The 16538-nt window shown below is 41.5% G+C and overlaps 2 pseudogenes; one reads left to right on the forward strand and one right to left on the reverse strand.

Annotated features, from left to right (window-relative positions):
• The first annotated feature begins 7373 nt into the window (after nucleotides 1-7373).
• Nucleotides 7374-8349, forward strand: LOC132438626 (PDZ and LIM domain protein 1 pseudogene; annotated as a pseudogene).
• Nucleotides 8350-9217: 868 nt separating this feature from the next.
• The window catches only part of LOC132437631 (uncharacterized), a 28526-nt pseudogene continuing 21205 nt past the window's right edge, over nucleotides 9218-16538 (reverse strand).

Consider the following 16538-nt stretch of genomic DNA (forward strand, 5'->3'; position numbering starts at 1 on the left):
CTTGGGCTTCTGGGAACAAAATGGAATTTGGTGAGCTTTTATTCTGACATCTTCCTGACCTTCTTGATAGGTTGCTTTGGAGAGGTGGCTATTGACTTCTTTAAGGTCTAAGATGGTCATCTAGATAATTACAATGCATCCTCTCCTCACACAAGGGTGTGTGTATTTCCAGGGACTTTTTGAAATCATTGGACCACATATTAAGAAGACTTGCAGAGGCAGATTTGATTCTGAGCACTGCAGGGCCATGCAGAGTTGTGCCAGACAGGGCCTTAAGTCCAGAGTGTGGCTGAGGCTGCTGATGAGCCCCCAGGCATTAGTTTTGAGGTTTTCTGTGTGCCACCAACAATCATATCTCCTTCACCCTACAGGTAATCACTATCTTGAATTTTGTTTAGTTATCATTTGCTTTTCTTTATAGACTTTTTTTTTTTTACAATTTTTTGTATGCTCAAAAAATTTATTAAGTAGTTTTACATGTTCTTGAAAATATTTGCATTTTTACACCATGTGTCTGTTCTACTTAACTATTGCCCAGTTGTATTGTATAACTAACAATCCCAAATTCAGTAGCATACAACTATCAACAGTTATTTCTCACCATACCTCTAGGGGTTGGTTGAGTTTTGAGCCAGGTCAGCTGGTTTGTGGTTTTGGTCCAGGCCTGCTTCATGTGTCTCCCATTCTCCTAGGACCAGTGTCTTCTGAAGCATCCTCTTCACAAGGCAAAAGGCAGGAGCACGAGAGCAAGCCTAACCATGCAAACACTTTTATTTATTTTTAATTTATTTTTTTATTTTTTTGATACAGCAGGTTCGTATTAATTTATTTTATACATATTAGTGTATACATGTCAATCCCAATCTCCCAATTCATCCCACCACCACCACCACTACTCCCACCCCGCTTTCCCCCCTTGGGGTCCATACGTTTGTTCTCTACATCTGTGTCTCTGCCTTGCAAACTGGTTCATCTGTACCATTTTTCTAGATTCCACATATATGCATTAATATACAATATTTGTTTTTCTCTTTCAGACTTACTTCACTCTGTATGACAGTCTCTAGGTCCATCCACATCTCTACAAATGACCCAATTTTGTTCCTTTTTATGGCTGAGTAATATTCCATTGTATATATGTACCACATCTTCTTTATCCATTCATCTGTTGATGGGTATTTAGGCTGCATCCATGTCCTGGCTATTGTAAACAGTGCTGCAATGAACATTGGGGTGCAAGTGTCATTTTGAATTATGGTTTTCTCTGGGTATATGGCCAGTAGTGGGATTGCTGGGTCATACTGTAATTCTATTTTTAGCTTTTTAAGGAACCTCCATACTGTTCTCCCGAGTGACAGTATCAATTTACATTCCCACCAACAGTGCAGGAGGGTTCCCTTTTCTCCACACCCTCTCCAGCATTTGTTGTTTATAGACTTTCTGATGATGCCCATTCTAACTGGTGTAAGGTGATACCTCATTGTGGTTTTGATTTGCATTTCTCTAATGATTAGTGATGCTGAGCAGCTTTTCATGTGCTTCTTGGCCATCTGTATGTCTTTTTTGGAGAAATGTCTATTTAGGTCTTCTGCTCATTTTTTTGATTGGGTTGTTTGTTTTCTTAATATTGAGCTGCATGAGCTGTTTCTATATTTTGGAGATTAATCCTTCATCTGTTGATTTGTTTGCAAATATTTTCTCCCATTCTGAGGGTTGCCTTTTCATCTTGCTTATAGTTTCCTTTGCTGTGCAAAAGTTTTAAGCTTCATTAGGTCCCATTTCTTTATTTTTATTTTTATTTCCATTACTCTAGGAGCTGGGTCAAAAAAGATCTTGCTGTGATTTGTGTCAAAGAGTGTTCTTCCTATATTTTCCTCTAAGAGTTTTATAGTGTCCAGTCTTACATTTAGGTCTTTAATCCATTTTGAGTTTATTTTTGTGTATGGTGCTAGGGAGTGTTCTAAATTCATTCTTTTACCTGTAGCTGTCCAGTTTTCCCAGCAGCACTTATTGAAGAGACTGTCTTTTCTCCATTGTGTATCCTTGCCTTCTTTGGCATAGATTAGTTGGCCATATGTGCGTGGGTTTATCTCTGGGCTTTCTATCCTGTTCCATTGATCTATATTTCTGTTTTTGTGCAAGTACCATATTGTCTTGATCATTGTAGCTTTGTATTTTAGTCTGAAGTCAGAGAGTCTGATTCTTCCAACTCCATTTTTTTCCCTCAAGATTGCTTTGGCTATTCGGGGTCTTCTGTGTCTCCATACAGATTTTAAGATTTTTTGTTCTAGTTCTGTAAAAAATGCCATTGGTAGTTTGATAGGGATTGCATTGAATCTGTAGATAGCTTTGGGTAATATAGTCATTTTGACAATATTGCTTCTTCCAATCCAAGAACATGATGTGTCTCTCCATTTATTTGTGCCACCTTTGATTTCTTTCATCAGTGTCTTAGGGTTTTCTGAGTACAGATCTTTTACCTCCTTAGGTAGTTTTATTCCTAGGTATTTTATACTTTTTGTTGCAATGGTGAATGGGATTGTTTCCTTAATTTCTCTTTCTGATTTTCATTGTTAGTTTATAGGAATGCAAGAGGTTTCTGTGCATTAATTTTTTATCCTGCAACCTTACCAAATTCATTGATTAGCTCTAGTAGTTTTCTGGTGGCACCTTTAGGATTCTCTATGTATAGTATCATGTCATCTGCAAACAGTGCCAGTTTTACTTCTTCTTTTCCAATTTGTATTCCTTTTATTTCTTTTTCATCTCTGATTGCCGTGGCTAGGACTTCCAGAACTATGTTGGATAATAGTGGTGAGAGTGGACATCCTTGTCTTTTTCCTGATCTTAGAGGAAATGCTTTCAGTTTTTCACCATTGAGAATGATGTTGGCTGTGGATTTGTCGTATATGGCCTTTATTATGTTGAGGTAGATTCCCTCTATGCCCACTTTCTGGAGAGTTTTTATCATAAATTGGTGTTGAATTTTGTCAAAAGCTTTCTCTGCATCTATTGAGTTGATCATATGGATTTTATTCTTCAATTTGTTAATATGGTGTATCACATTGATTGATTTGCATATATTGAAGAATCCTTGCATCTCTGGGATAAATATCACTTGATCATGGTGTATGATCCTTTTAATGTGTTGTTGGATTCTGTTTGTTAGTATTTTGTTGAGGACTTTTGCATCCATATTCATCAGTGATATTGGTGTGTAATTTTCTTTTTTTGTAGTACCTTTGTCTGGTTTTGGCATCAGGGCGATGGTGGCCTCATAGAATGGGTTTGGGGGTATTCTTCCCTCTGCAATTTTTTGGAAGAACTTGAGAAGGATGGGTGTTAGCTCTTCTCTAAATGTTTGATAGAATTCATCTGTGAAGCCATCTTGTCTTGGACTATTGTTTGTTGGAAGTTTTTTTTTTTTTTTTTTTTGCAGTACATGGGCCTCTCACTCTTGTGGCCTCTCCCATGTGGATCACAGGCTCTGGACACACAGGCTCAGCGACCATGGCTCACGGGCCCAGCCGCTTGGCGGCATGTGGGATCTTCCTGGACTGGGGCATGAACCCATGTCCCCTGCATTGGCAGGTGGACTCTCAACAACTGCACCACCATGGAAGTCCTTGTTGGAAGATTTTTAATCACAGTTTCAATTTCATTACTTATGATTGGTCTGTTCATATTTTCTATTTCTTTCTGATTCAGTCTTGGAAGGTTATACCTTTCTCAGAATTTGTCCATTTCTTCTAGGTTGTCCATTGTATTGGCATAGAGTTGCTTGTAGTAGTCTCCTATGATGCTTTGTGTTTCTTTGTTGTCTGTTGTAAACTCTCTTTTTTCATTTCTAATTTTATTGATTTGAGTCCTCTCTCTCTTTTACTTGATGAGTCTGGCTAAAGGTTTATCAATTTTGTTTGTCTTCTCAAACAACCACCTTTTAGTTTTATTGATCTTTGCTATTGTTTTCTTTGTTTCTATTTCATTTATTTCTGCTCTTATCTTTATGATTTCTTTCCTTCTACTAACTTTGGGTTTTATTGTTGTTGTTGTTCATCTTTCTCTAGTTCCTTTAGGTGTAAGGTTAGATTGTTTATTTTTTTTCTTGTTTCTTGAGGTAGGATTGTATTGCTGTAAACTTCCCTCTTACAACTGCTTTTGCTGCATCCCATCGGTTTTGGATCATCGTGTTTTCATTGTCATTTGTCTCTAGGTATTTTTTGATTTCCTCTTTGATTTCTTCAGTGATCTCTTGGTTATTTAGTAATGTATTGTTTAGCCTCCATGTGTTTGTGTTTTTTACGTTTTTCCCTCTATAATTCTATTCTAATCTCAGAGCGTTTTGGTCAGAAAAGATGCCTGATATGATTTCAATTTTCTTAAATTTACCAAGTCTTGATTTGTGACCCAAGATGAGATCTATCCTGGAGAATGTTCCATGTGTACTTGAGAAGAAAGTGTAATCTGCTGTTTTCAGATGGAATGTCCTATAAATATCAATTAAATCTATTTGGTCTATTGTGTCATTTAAAGCTTGTGTTTCCTTATTAATTTCCTCTCTGGATGACCTGTCCATTGGTTTTAGTGAGGTTTTAAAGTCCGTCACTATTACTGTGTTACTGTCGATTTCCTCTTTTAGAGCTGTTAGCATTTGTCTTATATATTGAAATACTCCTATGTTGGGTGCATATATAATTATAATTGTTATATCTTCTTCTTGGATTAATCCCTTGATCATTATGTAGTGTCCTTCCTTGTCTCTTGTAACATTCTTTATTTTAAAGTCTATTTTATCTTATATGAGTGTTGCTCCACCAGCTTTCTTTTGATTTCCATTTGCATGGAATATCTTTTTCCATCCTGTCACTTTCAGTCTGTATGTGTCCCTAGGTCTGAAATGGGTCTCCTGTAGACAGCATATAGATCGGTCTTGTTTTTTTTTTTTATCTATTCAGCAAGCCTGTGTCTTTTGGTTAGAGCATTTAATCCATTCACTTTTAAGGTAATTATCAATATGTATATTCCTATTAGCATTTTATTAATTTTGGGGGGTTTGTTTATGTAGGTCCTTTTCTTTTCTTGTGTTTCCCACTTAGAGAAGTTCCTTTAGCATTTGTTGTAGAGTTGGTTTGGTGGTGCTGAATTCTCTTAGCTTTTGGTTATCTGTAAAGCTTTTGATTTCTCCACTGAATCTGAATGAGGTCCTTGCTGGGTACAGTAATTTTGGTTGTAGGTTTTTCCTGTTCATATCTTTAAATATATCATGCCACTCCCTTCTGGGCTGTAGAGTTTCTGCTGAGAAATCAGCTGTTAACCTTACGGAGTTCCCTTGTATGTTATTTGTCATTTTTCCCTTGTTGCTTTCAGTAAGTTTTCTTTGTCTTTAATTTTTGCCAGTTTGATTACTATGTGTCTTGGCATGTTTCTCTTTGGGTTTATCCTGCCTGGAACTCTCTGCCTTTCCTGGACTTGGGTGGTATTTCCTTTCCCATGTTAGGGAAGTTTTCAACTATAATCTCTTCAAATATTTTCTTGGGTCCTTTCTCTCTCTCTTCTCCTTCTGGGACCCCTATAATGACAATGCTGGTGCATTTAATGTTGCCCCAGAGGTCTCTTAGGCTGTCTTCATTTCTTTTCATTCTTTTTTCTTTATCCTGTTCCAAGACAGTGAATTCCCCCATTCTGTCTTCCAGGTCACTTATCCATTCTTCTGCCTCAGTTATTCTGCTATTTATTCCTTCTAGTGTAGTTTTCATTTCAGTTATTGTATTGTTCATCTCTGTTTGTTTGTTCTTTAATTCTTCTTGGTCTTTGTTAAACATTTCTCCCATCTTCTCAATCTTTGCCTCCATTCTTTTTCTGAAATCCTGGATCATCTTCACTATCATTAATCTGAATTCTTTTCCTGAAAAGTTGCCTATCTCCACTTCATTTAGTTGTTTTTCTGGGGTTTTATCTTGTTCCTTCATTTGGTACATAGCCCTCTGCCTTTTCATTTTGTCTGTCTTTCTGTGAATGTGGTTTTTGTTCCACAGGTTGCAGGATTGTAGTTCTTCTTGCTTCTGCTGTCTGCCCTCTGGTGGATGAGGCTATCTAAGAGGCTTGTGCAAGTTTCCTGATGGGAGGGACTGGTGGTGGGTAGAGCTGAGTGTTGCTTTGGTGGGCAGAGCTCAGTAAAACTTTAATCTGCTTTCTGCTAATGGGTGGGGCTGAGTTCCCTCCCTGTTTGTTTTTTGCCTGAGGCGATTCAGCACTGGAGGCTACAGGCTCTTTGGTGGGCCTAATGGTGGACTCTGGGAGGCCTCATTCCAAGAATACTTCCCAGAGCTTCTGCTGCCAGTGTCCTTGTCCCCACAGTGAACCACAACCACCCCCACCTCTGCAAGAGTCCCTCCAATACTATCTGGTAGATCTGGTTCAGCCTCCTATTGGGTCACTGCTCCTTCCCCCTGCTTCCTGATGCACACACTACTTTGTGTGTCCCCTCCAAAAGTGGAGTCTCTGTTTTCCCCAGTCTTGTCAAAGTCGTGCAATCAAATCCCCCTAGCCTTCAAAGAATGATCCTCTGGGGATTCCTCCTCCTATTTCCAGAACCCCAGGTTGGGAAGCCTCACGTGAGGCTCAGAACCTTCACTCCAGTGGGTGGACTTCTGTGGTATAATTGTTCTTCAGTTTGTGAGTGACCTACCCAGTGGTTATGGGGTTTGATTTTATTGTGATTGCACCCCTCCTACCATCTCATTGTGGTTTCTCCTTTGTATTTGGATGTGGTGTATCTTTTTTGGTGAGTTCCAGGGTCTTCCTTTCGATGATTTTTCAGCAGTTAGTTGTGATTCTAGTGCTCTTGCAAGAGGGAGTGAGCACACGTCCTTCTATTCCACCATCTTGAACCAATTTCCCATTCATGCAAACACTTTTATCATTAGCTTGCATCTTGTCTACCAACATCTCAGTGGCCAAGACAATCATATGACTTAGTTTAAAATTCAGAAGTGAAAAATTCCTGTCTTCCTACCCTGAGGCATTGGGAAAGGTGTGGGTCTGTAACACAACAGAAGGAAGTCATAAATGGAGGCTGTAACTCAATCTACCACACTGATACGATTATGTTTGTTATATAATTCCATCTAGGAACATGTAGGTGTACTTTTTCATCTTTTTTGTTTTATTTTATTCTGCTCCTGCTGCAGCATAACCTCTTCTTGGGCTGGCTGGTTTACTGTTGCTGTCGCTAGATTTAAAACTCTGCACTGCTGATCGCCATTCTTCAGCATTCAAAACCTCCTAGCAGAACAGCTGCCGGGGAGCACAGTGCATCACTCTGTGTCCTGCCCCATCTGTCCCCTCGGGTTGCCACCCATCATCGCCTTGCTATGACCACCCTGCAAATAATCCTCATGGCCAGGGAACCTGGAGCTTCTGCCTTGTGGGGGGCAAGGATTTCAAGCAGCCTCTCACTAGTTCCTGGGTCACTCCCAGAAGCAAGGTTGCTATAGCTAATTCTGTGTGTAATCACAGCCATTGATGGGGAAAATACCAGCAATATGATGCACTTGGAAGCTCAGAACAAAATCAAGGGCTGCACAGACAATGTGACTCTCATAGTAGCCAGATCTGAAAGAAAATATGGTCTCCTCTGGTGACAGAGGAAGGGAAACATCACTCATATAAGATGAATTTAGTCTCTGAACCCCAAGAGGTCCTACATATAGGAAGCGCCCACAACAAAAGTTCCATGCCCTTTACCATCTCACCTGCCTCCAGTTCTACCCCCAGGGTCATCACAAACCAGTACAACAACCCAGCTGACTTCTACTCTTCTGAAAACATCTCCAACTTCAACTATGCCTTGGAGTCAAAGAAAGCAGCCAGTGGGCAGGAGATGAATGGCAGAGCCTTAGACCATTCTCAGCTTCCAAGCAGACTTGTCATTGACAAAGATTCTGAAGTCTTCTTCAGAGAAACAGGAGTTAAATGAGGCTCTGAAACAGTTCTCTTCATTCCTGGTTTTGCAGGAAATCTTGGAGTCTGAGGAGAAAGGGGATCCCAACAAGCCATCAGGATTCAGAAGTGTTAAGGCTCCAGTCACCAAAGTGGCTGCATGAATTGGAAATACCCAGAAATTGCTCATGTGTGATAAATGTAGCATTGGCATTGCCGGCGTGTTTTTTGAAGCTGCGGGACCTTCCCCACCACCCTGAGTGTTATGTGTGCACCGACTGTGGCACCAACCTGAAACAGAAAGACCATTTCTTTGTGGAGGAACAGATCTACTGTGAAAAGCATGCCTGGGAGTGGGTCACTCCACCTGAGGGATCCGATGATGTGATCACTGTGTTCCCCAAGTGAGCTGGCAGCTCTGCACCCAACACTGTTCTCCAACGAGCCCCTTCTGCATCTTGTCCTCTAAAAGCTCTGGCCTCTCTTTTCTTGAAAGTTATTAATTACTTTGGTTTTATCCCTGCTTATTAAACGTCATGTCCCCCTTTGCTAGGTGACTCACGCTGGCTGCATGATGCCTGCTTTTATAATCAGCAGAGAATGGTTTTGTTCGGTGTCCCCTTGCCAGCGTCACTGTGTCTTCTCTTCACCTCCATTCATCTCTGCTGCAAATGAACATCAGCCAAATTTGAACCAAACTGAATTTACTGTCTGACAATGATTTCATTTTTACTCAATAAATAGACTTCAAAAACAAACAAAAAAATGCCCCAACCCGCCGCCCCCCCCCCCCAAAATACCTCCTAGCAGGCCAATGTGCCTGTCCCATACTCAGCTGTTGATGATCACACGCTGGCAGCCCTTCACTAGTCTGCAGCACCGGTGGCGGGGGGAGTTGGGGGGATGCTGCTCCCGTCTCCAGTACCTTGCGGTGGGTCTGCCATCCAGTTCTCTGAGTTGCTCACTCCCAGCGGCGAGCCTGGGCAGGGAAAGGAATCTCGGCCTTCAAGGTCCTCAGGCTCCCGAGATGGTGGCAGCCTTGCTGGACAGACACACGCGGTCCTTCAACCTCAGCCACGCTGCCCCAAGACTCGGACCCCGGCCCACAACGCCTGCCTGGAGGCCCGTGTGGACGCAGCCGTCGGCCTCCCACCCAACCCCCCAACCCAGCTTCACTTCCCGAGAACATCGTTCAGACATTAGAAAAGCTCTGTCTTGTTCCCTCTTGTCACCGGCCGAGAGGGCTAGAAGGACATACCACCCACCTCCATGATACCTACAGTGGAGACGGATGCTCCTTAATGGGACCTCAAAGGCCAAAAAACAGAAAGAAAAGACATTGTTGAATCCGTTACAGAAAAGAATGGGCACCAAACCTCGATAAATACTAATTCCATGGCATTTCAGTGCCTTGAAAGCCTGGTAGGTGTTTGTAAATTTGTCGTGATGCTTGTGGTCTTGAAGCAATATTTGAACTCTTTCCAATGGAGTGAAAATTTCTTCTGTTGACCCCCCAAGTACTGCTGCTGGGCTCAGGATTGCAAACTCCGGGGAAGTGATAGGCTTACCGGGAAGGCAAGATAAATCCTCATAGAGGCAAAACGTAAGTGTCAGCATAGCTGTCTTCTGCATTAATGGGAGAAGGATTCTGGGATACAAGTTTCGAAATCCATCCCTCCTCAAGTGAAATACTGCATCCCGGGTTTTGATTCCATATAGCTGTCACTGGAAAGAGGACTTTCCGAATGGGAAATGTGGCTGCTACATTGTTGAAAGCTCACAGCAGCCACACAAGTAATGCTTCATTTCGCCAACATTTGCAATATGAGGTGATATATCTCGTTTTGAAGACGTTAGGATTGGAGGCCTCTTTTCATGAGCTTCTGAATTTATATTGCTTAAGATCTTTCTTCTTCAAGATGGATTTTTTTAAACCCATTATCACAGGCGCCGGACTCCATGCCTGATGGCCGCCCACTCACAAGTGGGGGAGCCCAGGAGCCCTCAACCCAGCACTGGTGCAGAGAATTATGGTTTTTTCTTGTTTGTTTTGTTTTTTTGGCCATGCTGCCTGGCTCGTGGGATCTTAGTTTCCCAAACGGGGATCGAACCCGGGCCCCAGCTGTGAAACCGGAGTCCTAACCACTGGATCGCAAGGGAATTCCCGAGAATGATGTTTTTAACAACTTGAGAATGTCACTTTGCAGTACCTGTGCCTGACACTGCCACCTGGTATACTCCATTTGAGAGACTGTCAGTGCTTGTTATTGGGTTCTAGTGGATACTGAAAAGCTAAAAAAGTAACAGCAGGTGGTACTACACACTGACATCCCTATCCTGAGATGGGTCAGAAATAAGAACACCAACAAAGTGGGTATTGCCAAACAAGCCTCCATTACTAATGGAAATGGTATATCCAGGAAATTAAACCAGGCATTAATGACATCTGACAGGTACATGAAAAAGTGCCCACTCATTGGCCAAACATGGCTATCTTAGATGGAGGGTCTGTGCCAGCCACTCCAGCTTCTTCCAGGCTTTGTTACACCCAGTTTCCTGAGGCTACCTGGGCCTGGTTCACAGACAGACTAGCTAATTAAAGGATGATGGGGTATACCCAAATAAAACTGCTTAAAACTGTGCATGGTAAAGGGAACTCTGCTCAGTTGGAGGGAGCTGTAGACTGTAATGCTTGCCTGGAAACAACCCCCCACCCCCAGCCCAAGTGCACCTTATTATATTTTCACCGACTCTGAGGCAACTGAGGCAGTCACTGTGGTGGGACAACTGGATGAAAAAGTTTCATTTTCTCATTTTCTATGGGGACAAACCTTATGGCAGCACATTGCACAAGACCCAAACCCTCTGTGACCCATGTGGATGCCAAAGAGAAAGGATCTTTCGATGATGAACATCACTGGAATACAGAAGCTTGTCAAACCCGTACTGCCAGGTAGCAGGTGCCCTTAAAGGATGGAATGGGCCCCTCTGAAAGGAAAAACTGACCAAGATAACTGACAAAGTAGGCTCAGCTCCCAGTGGAGCATACTCTTCATAAAGACACTTTGGGGTCTAAAAGTAGCAATTCCTAGAAATAGTACCACCTATTTAAATAGAATGTTGGTCATGCTGGGGGATGGAGGAGACCTAGACTGCTTGTAAGATTCCCATACTGCATAATTAACCCTTCTTTCTGTACCTCCCATACTTACCTCTTGGGAAACTGGGCTACTGGAGTTTCAGAGTAGCAAAAAAGAACGGAGGGTGGGTGACTCTTATCTGGTGTTTCTTTTGCCATCTGGCTATATTTGTTGAATTGAGGCAATTGTGCCTATGATAATGATCAGGAATATGAGGTTTTCATATTCCACCACAACTCCTAAGGTGGTCCTGTTGCGACCACACGTCAGGGGGTGAGAGAAATTTTCAAGAGTAGTACAAAGTATATATACTGCTGAGCCACATTAGGATGAATCTGAGTTTATGGTGTGGGTAAGACACGGGAAGGATTCTTCAAACATGATGGAGTGACAGGTGCAGGAACCGGTCATTCTGATTATCTGGCTGTGGAAGGACCCTGGCTGATGGGAAGAAAACACTTTAGAGCCTGGGATGTCAGGGGTAAAGGGAGGTACCTAATCTCACTCTGAGCTATTTGTCTGCAGGGAATTTGGCCAATTTAACCCAGACTGCCACCGCCACCCTCCAATATGCTGGCCAGCATTGAATCTTCATCAGAAACCTCCCAATAGCCACTGATATCAGAAAGGAATAGCCTCCACTTGAAACAACAGAACAAAATTGACTTTGTGGACACTGATATTATTGTTAGACATTTTTGTACATTTCTCATTGACTACTGAGTCTTCTAAATTCTATAGCATAAGTGCACTGATAGAGACTTAGACCGAATCTGTTTCATGTCTTGGGCAACACTGGACAAGAGGGTCTATGCTAGTATGACTCTCCATCTGGGCCAAGTCAGTTAACTATGTCGTAAACCCAGGTGCAGCATGAGGTGTTGGCAACCACACACACACACCACAGTAACTGGCCAGCAGAAAGTCCAGGACAATGTGATTGTCCATTATCAGTTACTTAGAGCATGTGATGGGATGGCCTTTGCTACCAAGAATTCTTGGTTGAATATGTAAAAGGCCAAAGGGTGTGGACATGTAGGGGAATGGCTCCACCTGGGCACCCTAGCAACCTTGCATATAACAACATAAGCCTCACAGGCAAAGGTTTGAATCACAGGTAATCTGACTTTTGGCAGAACACCTTGTGACCCCCCGCCCCCACCCGGAACACAAGAGGATGGAAGGTCTGTGAGAGCGGCTCTGGGCCATTTCTTACTCACTTTCCTATGTTCCCTGAAGGCTGCCACTGCCTCTTGGGTTCTGAGGAGGTATGAGGCTTCCTGTCCCATCCACCACCACCCCTCAGAATAGAGTTGCAGAATATAAAACTGCTTAGCTGCAGTCTAGAATTGGCTCCTCAGCAGTGGGTATAACCCAGCCTGTGCCTTGCCTTTTTGGTGTGTAAGCTTGACAAATGAAAGACCCTACAACTTCCCTTCCCCTAAGAAGTAAAACAGAAAACCAGAAGAAAAACAGCATCACTCAGGGAACTCTATGGATTAATGCCACAGTCCAAGACTTGAAAGAAGCAGGGATGGTGATATCTATCATATTTAAACTCACCAGTTTGGCCTGTGCAGAGCTCAAATGAATTTTGGAGATTGACTGTGGGTTATTATTAACTGAGTCAGGGACTCTAATTATGATTGCAAGGTCAGATTTAAAAATTTTACTGGAGGGACTTCCCTGGTGGTCCAGTGGTTATATGGATGTGTTCTCCCAATGCAGGGGGCCCGGGTTCGATCCCTGGTCAGGGAACTAGATCCTGCATGCATGCCGCAACTAAGAGTTCACATGCCACAACTAAAAAGACCCACATGCTGCAACTAAAGATCCCACATGCCACAAGGAAGATCCTGCATGCCGTAACTAAGACCCAGAGCAACCAAATAAATAAGTAAATATTTTTAAAAATAATAAAATATAAAAAAAATTAAAATGTTCCTGGAGCAAATCAAAATGGCCCCTGGAACTTTGTATATAGCTGCTGACCCAGCTAATGCCTTTTTCTTCATATCAACTTGCAAGGACCACCAGAAAGTTGCTTTTACCTATCAGTGGTCACCACATACCTTCACAGCACCATGGGGCCAGGTCTATTCTTTTCTCTGCCATAATATAGTCTACAGAGATATTGACTTGACATTACACAAAACATAACACTGGTTCACTATATTAAGATTATGCTGATTGGATTTGATGAGCAGGAAGAAGAACTTTAGATGCCTTTATTAAGACATATATGAACCACATTATGGGAGATACAGCCAATGAAAATCCAGGGAGTTGTCACCTGAGTGTAGTTTCCAGGGTTTCAGTAGTCTGTGGCAAAAGACCAGGTTCCACACCTGTACCACCTGCCATGAACAAAGGTACATAACTCTTGGTAGACCTTTTTGGAATTGAGAGGCAACATATATCACAGGTGAGTATACTCTCTTGACTCATCTACAGAGTTGCTCATGAGAAGGACAGTTTCAAGTTAAACCAGAGAAAGATGAAGCTCTGTGATAAGTCCAGGCTGTAATACAAGCTGCTCTACAACCTGGTGCTTATGCTCCAGCAGGTCCAATGATGCTCAAAGTGTGGCAAATACAGTTAATGTACGGAGCTTCTCACAAACATGAACAGGAGAACAACAGCTTGATTTCTGGGGGTTTTTAGAAAATATCCACTTCTGGAGATAACTATTCTCTTTTTGAGAGTAGCTTCTGGTTTGCTACTGGGCCTTGGTAGATACTGAACTCCTAACTTCAGAACATGAGGTAGTCCTGTGGCCTGAACTTCCCATAATGAACACACTTGGCCATAAGTTTGAGCATGTGTAGAAGCAATTTAACATCAAACGTAAATGGTATGTAAGAGATCAGATTTGAGTAAGTTGGGAAAACCTGAGTAGGTTGCACGAGCAGGGGGCTCAGACTCCTTTGACATGAATTCCTGTTGCATTTTCTGCTCTCTTTCGATCCATGCTTATGGCCTTATGAAATGTTCCTGATGACCAACTGACTGAGGAAAACACTTGAAACTGGTTTACATCTGGGTCTGCACAATTAGCTGGTAATACAGAAAAGTGGCCAGCTATTAGCACTGCAGGGGTGACCCTGAAGTACAAAGGATTTTCCTTCCTTGCCTGTAATGCTTCTGCCAGCAACAGCATCTGTGGACTCACAGGATGCCTTATGCACTTTCATGATAATTCACCCACTGTTGTATTGAATCAAGAAGCTCATTTCACAGCAAAGAATGTTCAGCAATGGACTCATGCCCATAACATTAAGTGCTCTTACCACGCACCCCATCACCTGGAAGTGGCTGGCCTAATTGAAAGGTAGAAGGGCTTAGATTCAGTGTGGCATCTGTTGGGAGAGGTTCGGCTGTGTTTAACAGTTTAAACAGTATATACTTTGTGTCAGAGACAATTATATGGTGTTGTCTCCCCTATGGCCGGAATACATTGCTCTGTGAGTGAGGAATAGAATTGGGTGTGGCTCCTGTGGCAATTACATCTAGTAACCCATTTGCAGAATTTTTGTATTTTGTCCCAGCAAATTAGAGTTATGATAGTTCAGAGGGTTAGTGCTCAAGGAATTAATATCAGAGGACCTAGCAATTACGAGACTTCTATCTGAATACTTTATACTCTTTATTCCATTGAACCAACAAAAAGAGAGTACTGTCCAGTGTGATTGATCCTGATTTCCAAGGGGTAAGGGAGGTTGCTGCTACCCAGTGGGGGCAATGAAGGCTATGTTAGGAACCCAGGGGATTCTTGGGGTGCCTCTTTGTGCTTCCATGCTCAATTTTAAAGATTAATGGAAAACTACTACAACTAAAAGGTGGCAGGATTGAGGACTCAGACCCTTTGGGAATATAGTTTTGGATCACTCCACTTGATACAGAACTGAGACTAATTGAGGTTCTGAGTGAGGGCAGGGGAAATACAGAATAAGTAGTGAAAGAAAGAAGCTACAGATTTTAATCAGGGCCCCCTGACAAATTACAGGAACAAGTATGACAATAGCTTTGCATTTTTTCTTTGCTTGTAATATGTATGTGTTGATAGTACATATTCACCATTTTGATCTTTTCTCTCCTACCACTGTTTTACATATATACAAATTATTAGATTTAATTTTTTTCTTTTTTAAATTTTTAATTTAAAAATTTTAAAAATTTTATATTGGAGTATAGCTGATTAACAACGTTGTGTTAGATTCAGGTGTACAGCAGAGTGATTCAGTTATACATATACATGTATCGATTCTTTCTCAAATTCCTTTCTCATTACGGTTATTACAGAGAATTGAGCAGAGTTCCCTGTGCTATACAGTAGGCCCTTGTTGGCTATCTATTTTAAATATAGCAGTGTGTACATGTCAATCCCAAATTCCCAATCTATCCCTCCCCCCCAACATTTCCCCCACTGGTAACCATAAATTTGTTCTCTAAATCTGTGAGTCTGTTTCTGTTTTATAAATAAGTTCATTTGTATCATTGTTTTTAAGATTCCTCATATAAGCAATGTCATATATTTGTATTTCTTTGCCTTACTTAGTATGATAATCTCCAGGTCCATCCATTTTGCTGCAAATGGCATTATTTCATTCTTTTTTATGGATGAGTAATATTCCATTGTATATATGTACCACATCTTCTTTATCCATTGATCTATCGACAGACATTTAGGTTGCTTCTATGTCTTGGATATTGTAAACAGCACTGTAATGAACATTGGGATGCGTGTCTTTTCAAACCGTGTTTTTCTCCAGATTTATGCTCAGGAGTGGGATTACTGGATCATAGAGTAGCTCTATTTTTAGTTTCTTAAGGAACCTCCATACTGTTCTCCATAGTGGCTGAACCAATGCACATTTCCACCAGAAGTGTAGGAGGGTTCCCTTTTCTCCACATCCTTTCTAGCATTTATTGTTTGTAGACTTTTTAATGATGGCCTTTCTGATTGGTGTGAGGTGATATCTCATTGTAATTTTGATTTTCGTTTCTCTAATAATTAGTGATGTTGAGAATCTTTTCATGTGCCTGTTGGCCATCAGTATGTCTTCTTTGGACAAATGTCTGTTTCAGTCTTCTGTCCATTTTTTGGTCGGGTTGTTTGGGTTTTTTTTTATATTGAGCCACATGAGCTGTTTGTAAATATTGAAGATTAATCCCTTGTCGGTCACATGGTTTGCAAATATTTTCTCCCATTCTTTGGGTTGTCTTTTACTTTTGTTTATGGTTTCCTTTGCTGTGCAAAAGCTTTTGAGTTTAATTAGGTCCCATTTGTTTTTATTTCCATTATGCTAGGAGATGGATCAAAAAAGATATTGCTGCAATTTATGTTAAAGAGAGCTCTGCCTATACTTTTCTCTAAGAGTTTTATAGTATCCAGTCTTACATTTATGTCTTTAATTGATTTTGAGTTTATTTTTGTGCATGGTGTTAAAGAATGTT

The sequence above is a fragment of the Delphinus delphis genome, chromosome 15, assembly GCF_949987515.2.
Source record: "Delphinus delphis chromosome 15, mDelDel1.2, whole genome shotgun sequence".
NCBI lineage: Eukaryota > Metazoa > Chordata > Mammalia > Artiodactyla > Delphinidae > Delphinus > Delphinus delphis.